At 41.8% G+C, this 10,174-nt stretch overlaps 1 long non-coding RNA gene across 1 annotated transcript; it reads right to left on the reverse strand.

Annotated features, from left to right (window-relative positions):
* Positions 1-1,474: 1,474 nt before the first annotated feature.
* Positions 1,475-6,908, reverse strand: LOC129386473 (uncharacterized). Its single transcript, XR_008613846.2, has 3 exons — positions 6,448-6,908; positions 5,574-5,687; positions 1,475-3,214 (listed from the first exon to the last, which is right to left on the reverse strand). It is a non-coding gene; the product is annotated as an uncharacterized lncRNA (long non-coding RNA).
* Between the last annotated feature and the right edge of the window lie 3,266 nt (positions 6,909-10,174).

A 10,174-nucleotide genomic window follows, 5' to 3' on the forward strand; every position in this document is an offset into this window, starting at 1 on the left:
TCGTTCGACATAAGAAACTCGCGGCAAACCGTCACCGCAGAGTTTACGCGCGTAGTCGGACGCGCACCGAAAATCCTGCTTCTATTGACTCTATTCGTGGAGCAGTTTGCCCTAGAGAAACGAGATGGCGCTTTCACCGGCGCGCCGCATGTCGCCTCAGCGACAGCGCACGAATACGAAACCAATGCCGCTTTCACCTTGCGTCAGCAGCTGTCGGAAATGCAACTGAGTTTTCGCTAGCGCACTGTGCTCCAATAATGCCGGATTGAATCATATGGATTGAGGACGTGTGCAGTAGTTGGCTGCAAAAATAGTGACTGCCATGTTAAGGAATGTAATGAATCTGGGTAGTCATATGTTCGCGAATCGCTGCAGCAACTGTCCGTATGTGTTACCGGCACTTCGATATGTACGGCTCTCCTCGAGGATACAGAAACTTGCTCATCCGCCAGCGTTGTATCGCTGACCTTCAAGAAGAGTGCTTCAGCCCTTGAACGTCGGCAAAAGTGAAAACCGTTCGTTAAACAATGACAAAGAGAGTAGAGCCACTGTTCGTTTTGCGCACAGTATATAAACACATCTAGTCCAACTGGCACGGAATCTTACGCCTATTCTATCGCCAACGTGTCAATAAGAGAACGGGCGCACACTTGAATATATGTGCACCATATACGCTCAGCAAATGACGGACTACACCGTTAGCGCACGAATGGTAGAAGCTGAATGTTTCGTGACGGTTCACAAGAGTAAGTGAGTTACTAGCGATAATACATCTTTGGTACAAGGTATTACAATGTACAAAATGGCTACCCCCTTACAAAAATTTTTAATGTGTTTTTTTAGAAAGTCTTTTGAATTTTCTCTATAGAACTCTATTGTGCTTATTTTGATTGCCTATAGAATTTTCCTATAGAGTTCCAAAAGTTATTTGGCCACCGCATTCTTATAAGAACTCTAAAGACACATTTCTATAGAATATTTCTATCGAGTCGCTTTAGAGATGCTAAAGACAAATTTCTATAGAATATTTCTATCGAGTTGCTTTAGAGATGTTAAAGACAAATTTCTATAGAATATTTCTATCGAGTTCCTTTAGAGGTGCTAAAGACAAATTTCTATAGAATATTCCTATCGAGTTCCTTTAGAGATGCTAAAGACAAATTTTGATAGAATATTTCTATCGAGTTTCTTTAGAGATGCTAAAGACAAATTTCTATAGAATATTTCTATCGAGTTGCTTTAGAGATGCTAAAGGCAACTTTCTATAGAATATTTCTATCGAGTTCCTTTAGAGATGCTAAAGACAAAATTCTATAGAATATTTCTATGCAGCTGCTTTCGAGTCCCTACAAGCAAATGCCTATAAAAGCTAGGCCAATGTGTGTAAAGTACTTGATATTTACCAAAGTTCTACTGTAGGCAATAAGGACTACAGTAAATGCAGTGGCAAAATAATTGGTACTACAACCACAAATTATTCAGTTCAAAATGTTTATTGCACTTCAGACTATATACATGCTTCATATATGTGACATACACGCTTCAGACTAGAACTTGCAACACACAAACAGCTGCCAACATGCTTCTCGGGTCAAGCTGGTGGTGTGAACGCATGAAACATGAGGTAAAAAAATCAGTGGCACACTTGATTACAGTTGACACCTGGCAATAACAGGCTTGACTAGGACAAGAAACCATACCATTAAAACTGCAAAAGAAGTGCCTGTTCCAGCAGCGCACATTAAATGGTTGGATACTAAAGCCTGAGAATAGACTTATATGAATGTCCACTGCAATGTTGTGTCAGCCTGACGAAACGACACAACATTTTAGTCTGTTTAACTGCAAAAATAACACTGGCAGTCCCTGCAAAAATGTGGCAAATAGTGGCTTTCACAGATAAGTACACCATATACCGAAACGACACAGCCTTTTAGTCTATGTTTGTGTAAAATTAGCACTGGCAGGCCCTGCAAAAATGTGCCAAACAGTGGTTTTCATAGAGCAGTACACCATATATCGTACAAAGTTTAAAAGCTTGTATTTCGTTGTAAGGGAAACAATCTTGAGATCAGAGCCAATATTCTAAAATTAGGATGAGAAATACAAACCAGACCGACAGACGCAATGACTAAAAAAGAGATTTAGCTCGGGAGCTCCTATGTAATGCACACGAACAGTAAAATAGTTTTTCTCGGCAACTATGGAACGAAATTTGATGAGGTTTGATACATTTAAAAATGTTTAAATAATAGTTTTTACAGTAACACCATCAATTTTTGTTAAAATTTGCTTAACACAGCAAAACTTGAAGGAAAAGAACTTACTCAGTTTGCAACTGTATATTGAAAAAAAAAAGGACTAGCACAAGTTCGTTAATTCTGTCGTTTTTCTTACTCAAATACATCCAAAATACAGAAATACTTTTGAGACAACCACAGCAATAACTTGAATTAAGTTTGTGACATTTGAGAATTCTACTTGTTGCAGGAAGAACTATTTGGCAGGTTTAAGAAAAATAACACCACAAAGCTTAATAATCCACATCTCTGTGCCAGAAAGAGATATCACAGTTCTGGAGACGCCATCTGCTATGTCTAAAGTCAACAAATTTTATATATGAATTTACAGCTTACATGAAATTGTTGCAATGTTTGAGAGTTTCGCGCATCTACTCATAAATTAGTGATTCTATATTAGAGCAGCATATGGTATCTCAAATTTGCCAGATTTAATTACGGTATTAGGTCCAACAGAAATGCGATGTCATATTTTAGTTATGAGTAAGATTTATTAACCTTACTGCTCTGTTTCTTCAAAATTTGCAGTTTTCATGAATTCGTATCAAAAGCAGACTAGTTGTCTAAAAATGCTTCATCATGGTACTGTGCTACGTGAATTATGCTTTTTCAAATAACATGTTTACTTTGATGCAACAATATTTCTTTATTTTACCTGATTCCTTGCTGTAAAACTGCACAGTACTCATGAGATATGAATAAATAAATATTAAGTGAATAAGTAAACAAATAAATATTGCGGTTTGTCTTATCATTCCACCACCAGCATGACCTGTATGGAGCTTTGGCTACTGCTTACATGTTGCAAGTTCATTCTTACATGATCACCTGCTATTTCACTTTCCAGGAAAGGAGCGAGGAAAGGCTAGTTTTTGGCCTCATTTGGTCCATCTAGTAATCAGCGACGGTGGAGCCTGGAAAATACAATTGAAATTAATTTTCAAAAGGTGTAATGAACATTCAGCCGTAATGTATTAGCAGGCACAAACATGCCACAAATATCTATATAGTTGTAGCACTATGCTAAGTTTCATTTCAGTATTTCATAAAAAAATTACAACAGAAAAGTGGCAGAACGCCCCACCTCCCCACCACTCTGCCAAACAGCGGCAGTCCTTTTGAGAATCACTTTTAAATATTTTTACTTTCCCAAGATTCTGTGACATCAGCACTGGGCCAATGTGCCTGGCACTAGAATATCATGGCTGATGACGAAAAGTATCTCCAAACGACAACAGCCTAAGTCACACATTAATCTCATCTTGCAATGACAACACATTCCCCTTTATAACATAAGCAAGCAGGAACACCCATGAGCTAAGAGTCCTATACAGACGTCACACTATGCATAGGAAGCAAATTTTTTGAAAAGAAGGGAATGACCTACTGGCTTCTATCGTTCAGCGGTAGACAAAATTATTATTCCATCCCCTGTTAGCCATAGTTGGTATGTACTATGCTTAATATGCCAATAATAAATTTCTCACATGGAGCTTGAGCAATCGTGATGATGCATGGAAGTATCCATTGTATGGGGTCCAATAATGTTTTAAGTTGTTTTCGCAAATTATGATGGATAACTGCCAATTTGTGGTAGTCGGGACACAGTCGCAGTGTCACTGTCAGATACAATGGACACAGTATATTCGTGCTTCTTGAGTTATTGAAACAGTTAGTTTCTAATCTAGTACGGGTATGTACACTAGTATCCTAAATGCAATGATAAGACTTCCCAATTGCAATTGAAAAGTTAATTCAGTTTTAATTAAAAAGGGTCCTTCTTGCAACATAGCATGTGAAAAACCGAAAACAGAAATTATACAAATACGTAACTTTGAAAATTGATTGCATAACTGCTCTATAGGCCAAGCAGAAAATTTGACAAGAAATAACGTGCCTAAAACTACATGCAACAAACAAATTTGTTACTACGAAGGTTGCAGACAATTCAGTAAACAGATTGTGACCCAGTCTTTTTATGTGGCATTCCTCAGCAATTTTGATGGTCAATTGGTTACCGTAGCTGCCCAATACAGATGAACAGTCTAAATCTGGCACGCAGCCCCAGTCCCATCGGTGCATGGTCAAGCGGGATGAACATACTGGTCCGGTGGGTGAACTATGGTGCTGTCTTAGGCACGTGTTGAAGCACCGGCCAATCTGCTGCACGTACATTTGACCAAATACACACATGATCACAAGAATAGACTACCCCTGACAGACACAAGACAAATTTAGTGGTATCTAAGCAAGCCTTTCTTGTCAGGGTGCCTATATGCAGAGCAGTGTGCAAGAGAATTGAGAAAGGCAAGCAGGCAAGGGAGGCTTGCTCGGTGAAAGATACCGCCAAATTTGTCGTGTGTGTCACAGGCAGTGCAGTGTATCCCTTTCACATGTGGTCAAGCGTACATAGGGCAAACTGGCCGGCATCTTATGCGTATAAGAGATCCCCATATTTCATTCAAAAGACCAGTATGGTCGTCCAACTTGGCAGTACATTTCTACAATGGGTCTTCATGTTGGATTACAATCGTTCATCTGTTTTCATCGGCCGTAAAAATTGACAAGTGAAATCGATGAGGCATACCACATATATAGTAAGACATGTCGGTGAGCCCGCATTTTTAATGCAACAAGCAAAAAAGGCATCCCGTGTAGGTCACAAAAGATCCATATCAGTCTAGCCTATGTACTACTGAAGTAAATGCAGCATAGTAAATACTGATCTTCATATTAATTATCAGGAAATTAAAGCTCACCAAATGTGTATTTTGCAGTAGCTGTTACTATGCGAACAGAGAAGTAACTGTAAAAGTATCAATGATAAACAATGGTGTGCACACTACGTGCTTAGACCTGCAACATAATTAGCCCACTACACTTCGAATCCCTACATGCACAGAAAACTGCACGAGATTGTAGCACAAACAAAAAAATATGCAAATAAGGGGTCCAGCATAGGGAATAGTTTTCAAAGAATAAAACCACAATAAAAAGTCCCAAATATACTACGTACAAAGCAAAAATTATATTTAACTTGCAGGTAAGCAACTTACGCAAAACAAATACTAAACATCAGGAAAGGTTAGGTATAGTTTTATACAGAACACAATAATGTGGGCATAATGGCTATGCACACAAATAGGTAGCAAGCTCAATAAAGTTGCGTAAATATTTAGTCTCTTTAGTAAGCTGCATTAAGTAATGTGTTGATAAACTTCACCATGAATGACACCAAGCCCACTTTTTGGAACACGTACATTTCATACACACCTGACATGACCATCCAGATCACACACCATGCTGCTGCAGCCATATATCCACAGGGTCTGCATTTCTGGGGGCTCCTCGATCTTGGAGTTTATGTTGTGGGTCACGGCCTCGCCACTACAAAATGAGTTCTATGTTAGCTTATAGCAGTGGCACAATAAAGCTGTGACATCGTGAAAACATGCAATCAGCACCTAAATGAGTCATGAAAACAATGTCTGCACTTATGTGGAAAGAGAGCAAATGCTTGAAATCATCGAATGTCATGATAATAGGGACCTCTACATCAAATAAAATTTTGGACGCGCCGCAGCAGCAGATTACAATCTAATCTATAAGTTTTTTTTCCATTACTTCGTATAGGCAACTTTCCCCTGTCAAGTTTAGTTAAGTCAGTTATGTCAACACATCTTGTCTTGGAAATAAAGCTGTACTAGTAGCAAGCTGTGATTGGCTTACATTTTTTCCCTATAACTGTTCGTTAACCAAAAACCTCGTAAGCAGAGATTGTGCACAACGTCGAAGCATACATAAGTGAGGTAACGTCACTTAATAAAGAATCGATGAAGAGGTAGACGGGTCGTTACTATGTAACTTTAGCAGACAAGCTGGAGCTCACGCACAGCTGCACAAGGTGAACACGATTTGCGAAACTTTTCTCAGCGGAAGCAAACGCTTATCAGGTTTATCAATTCCGCACTGTGGCAATAGAGTTGCGTACACAATTCTTACAACCAGCGCGTAGCAAGCATCAGCACAGGGTTCACTGTTGTCGTGGGTATTCCACTTGCTACGTTCGCAAGGCACTCTATACACACACGGGAAGCACACACAACACGCATGAACGCACGTGTAGTTGGCGAGCACGATTGCTTACCGTTTCAACAGTGCGACGAGGTCGAAAGGCGCTCTCCAAGTTTCCAGTGATGCGTCTGCGATGTTACTTGCAGCATACAAGCCGCTGGGTAGTGGACGAGCTGAGGCACGCTAATAATACACATTACTTCTTTGCGCCGTCCACCAAACTTTCCACGACAACCAGCGGAGACAAAGGGAACGCACTCCACGGCATGAAAATCGTTGGTCCACATTTAGCTGGCGCGCCACACATACGGCGTGCTTACAGCGAGACTCAAGTCATCTTCTGGCACTTTCGTGCTCGCGAACTGCGTCTCATTTCATTACAGCAAACCTAATAACACACGATTAAACAAACACATCGAAGCAGCTGGCACAACAACCGTTGAAGACGGAGGAGTAACAACACGCCGGTCCCTGGCCGTACCTTCGTATTCTACCGATCGCGTAGAATACGAAAATACCGGCGCCGCCAGCGCCGTCTGTATAATAGTGCGGCTCTTGTGGCCTCCGTGATTCTTACAATAATATCCACTACAGCAGGTTTTGTGCCATTTTGGCCGAACTACATAAATTATGTTGAGAGACAAGAATAAATATTGACATGCTCATATTGTGTGCTATAGTTTAGGGCAGAAATAAATTACGTGCAGTGTTCTTGCTTTTGAATGGCTTATGCCACATGCAGTCAGCAAAAAGCATGACCTTCAAGATCTGAACAATTCACCCTGAGTAAGCTATCGCTGGGGTGTGATATTGACGATTTCAACCTCGGTCACTGGCCTTGAAGCCCTAACTGACTTTATGCGCAGCCGTTACCTGCACTACCTGCGCCCTCACTTCGTTTCTCATTGAAGTAACTTCCTGCTGTCGTTTAAATGTAGCCCAGAAATTGTTGACACAACCTCGGAGGTACACATGTGCAATGTGTGATGTTTCCGTGCGCTTGTGTCCGTCGCACAGCAACAAATATACGATGATTTTTAATTTTACCCGTGAGGCACAGGTTACGCTTATGTGTTCCGTATCTTGCTTTCGTGGCGATGTGCTTATCGTGCGCGGATCGCGCTCATGTGGTCCGTGCCTTCTCTGTGCATTGTGTGACCCACGAAGATTCCTCGAAAAAAAAAAAAAAAAAAACTTCGTTTCTGCAGCGTGCATTTGCCGCATTTGAGTGGTGTGTGGCAGAAATGTGCGGCGGCGTTCGATGTGTTCCCGCCCCAAGTGCTGCAGTCACTGCATGCCAGCAAAGAGATATGACGCGGCTGCTAACGCGCAGTTTTGCTTAGTGTTTCTTGGTATACATCTTTGTGATTTACCTGCATATGCGACAGAAACAACAATGCGCGCTTCCATTATATTTCTTTAGTTTTCCTAATTTCGATTAGTGTGATGTTCGCCTTCGACAATGAGTGTCTTTTTAACGATGCTCTTGCTTGATGGTAACAAACCTCTGAAATGCCGATTGCAAGAACCAGCGACTTCCACTGTGAAACCAGCGGGTTTTTTTTTTTTTTTTTTTTGGCAATGGATTGCACTGGGTACGCTGGCGCTCGCTGGGACTCACTCGAGACCAGTGAGAACGCTGGATGAGAGCTGGGTCACACTGGAAGAGACGCTGGCTCCACTGCCATGACGCTGGGGCGCACTGGTTTGTGCCGTACAGGCGCTGGTTCGCATTGGAAACTGTGCTGGTTGTGTTTGTGCTGCGCTGGCTCCAGTACAAAAGGACGAGCGCTGCTGAATATTAAATGCTTTATACATTTTCATCACTTGATACTAGTCTCTTGTCCTAAATAACGCTATATCTTAGGGTCATAGAACTATTTCGTGTCGCAGCATGGAATATAGGTGCGTGAGCTGCCTTGTTTATTCCTGCACATCTGACACTGAAGATCACTTTCGTTTTTTGCATTTTCCCTTTTGACAGGGCAGATAGCTAAATTCTTGAACGAAACCACGCAAACGCAGAGAACGCCGCTTTTTTAGTAGTTCGCACGTAACGTGTTACTGGGAGTTATCGCCATTGTTGCAGTGTTGTGGAGTGGACATGAAATCCAGTAGTCGTTCAGACGCGCTCGAACGGACCCCGAGTTCGAAGCCTACCGCTGCTTGATAATATCGCACCGATAACAAAGCTGAGGCGATTCGTGCGCTTCCACTTTCCCTATTGTACTAAAGAAAGGTTCTGAGGCTCAAATACACACGTTTTAGCTTTCGCCAGCTACCCGCGCCCAGATCGGTCCCCACCGATGATTAGGCATAGCGTATCCGGCGAGTGCCTCTGCACGCTATCGGCGGGTCTAAACTGAAGAATCAAGAAGTCTAACAAGGATAAATCACTCTATATTTCAGATTTTGCATCGGTGCTTTTAAATAAACAATTTTTTTCACGTCTATAGTGTCAGCACAAGAAGTGAGGAGCGCCCATGTGACGCGTCAAAACGCAGATATATGGGCTGTCGCCGAAGGCTCCCAGCACTAGCCTGCGCTTCTCTGACGCATATATATGACTAGACAGACGTGTAGACTGAAAGGCATAACTGAACTAACAAAACGTAGCATATCCCTCGCGTGAAGAACAAGAAACGGCTATCGAAATCGGCAGTAACAGCCCATTCATGCAGCGTCCCGGGTCGGTGGTTCATTTAGGACTTTTTTCCAAGTTAAAATGTCAATCGCAAGTGAAAGTCGATGTTATGGCACTTCCGAGCACACTGTTGAATATGGAGAGCAACTTTTTCTTTGAGCTAAAGGCGTGAGTTTTAGTTGCTTTGCGATAGCGCATCTACCACGTCTGTGTAGGACTTCTCTCTGTGAAACTAAAACTGCTTCTCGATTTTGGTATGCTAAATTATCCGCTTATCTCCGGCTGCTGGCGTGGCGTAGTGGTAATGAGCCCGGCTGGGGGAAGGGTTGAAATCTGGGCCAGTTGGTACATACTTGAACGAGAAAACCAGTCAAAAACACAAAGGACAAGATGAGATGTTCACACCACCACCCGGCTGGGGTTCTGCAGGTGCGACGATCGAATCCTGGTCGGACCATTTTTATTACGTTTTTCTTTTCGTTTTTTTATTGCACTAAAACGCTCTCTGTTGCTTTCTGTATTCAAAAAATAAATACGGTGCCCAGGCACCGCGTGGTTAACGCGCTAGAGCTGTTTTACGGACCAGTAACCAGCGCCTCCCAGTACGCCGCGCCTGCCCAGCGCCCCATGCATCCAGCGCGCGGCACTGGGCCCATAATCCGGCGATGCACTGGATACTGGGTACTGTTTATAGAGTGAAAATATAGAGCCGTTCTTACACAGGCCGCACTTTAGCTTCTTTAATGTCCTATAAACGTTCCTTTATAGAACTCAGTACATATGTCATATGATGGCACATTTTTAGAACGGGAATGGAGAGCCAGTCTAGAGAAAGGCCGCATTAGAAGTTCTGAAAACGTTCTATAAATTTTTCTATAGAATTTGGTACATAATATGTCAATACGACCTCTATAGAACTTTTATGGTGGATGTAGAGCCATTCTATAGACAGGCCGCATTAGAAGTTCTGAAAAGGTTCTATAAACATATTTCTATAGAATTTGGCACATAAGATGTCAATATGACCTCTAAGGAACGTTTCTGAAAACGTTCTATAAAATTTTTTCTATAGAACTTGGTACATAAGATGTCAATACGACCTCTATAGAGCATTTATGGAGGGTGAATGGAGAGTCAGTCTATAGACAAGCCACAT

Source organism: Dermacentor andersoni, chromosome 4 (genome assembly GCF_023375885.2).
Source record: "Dermacentor andersoni chromosome 4, qqDerAnde1_hic_scaffold, whole genome shotgun sequence".
Lineage (NCBI taxonomy): Eukaryota > Metazoa > Arthropoda > Arachnida > Ixodida > Ixodidae > Dermacentor > Dermacentor andersoni.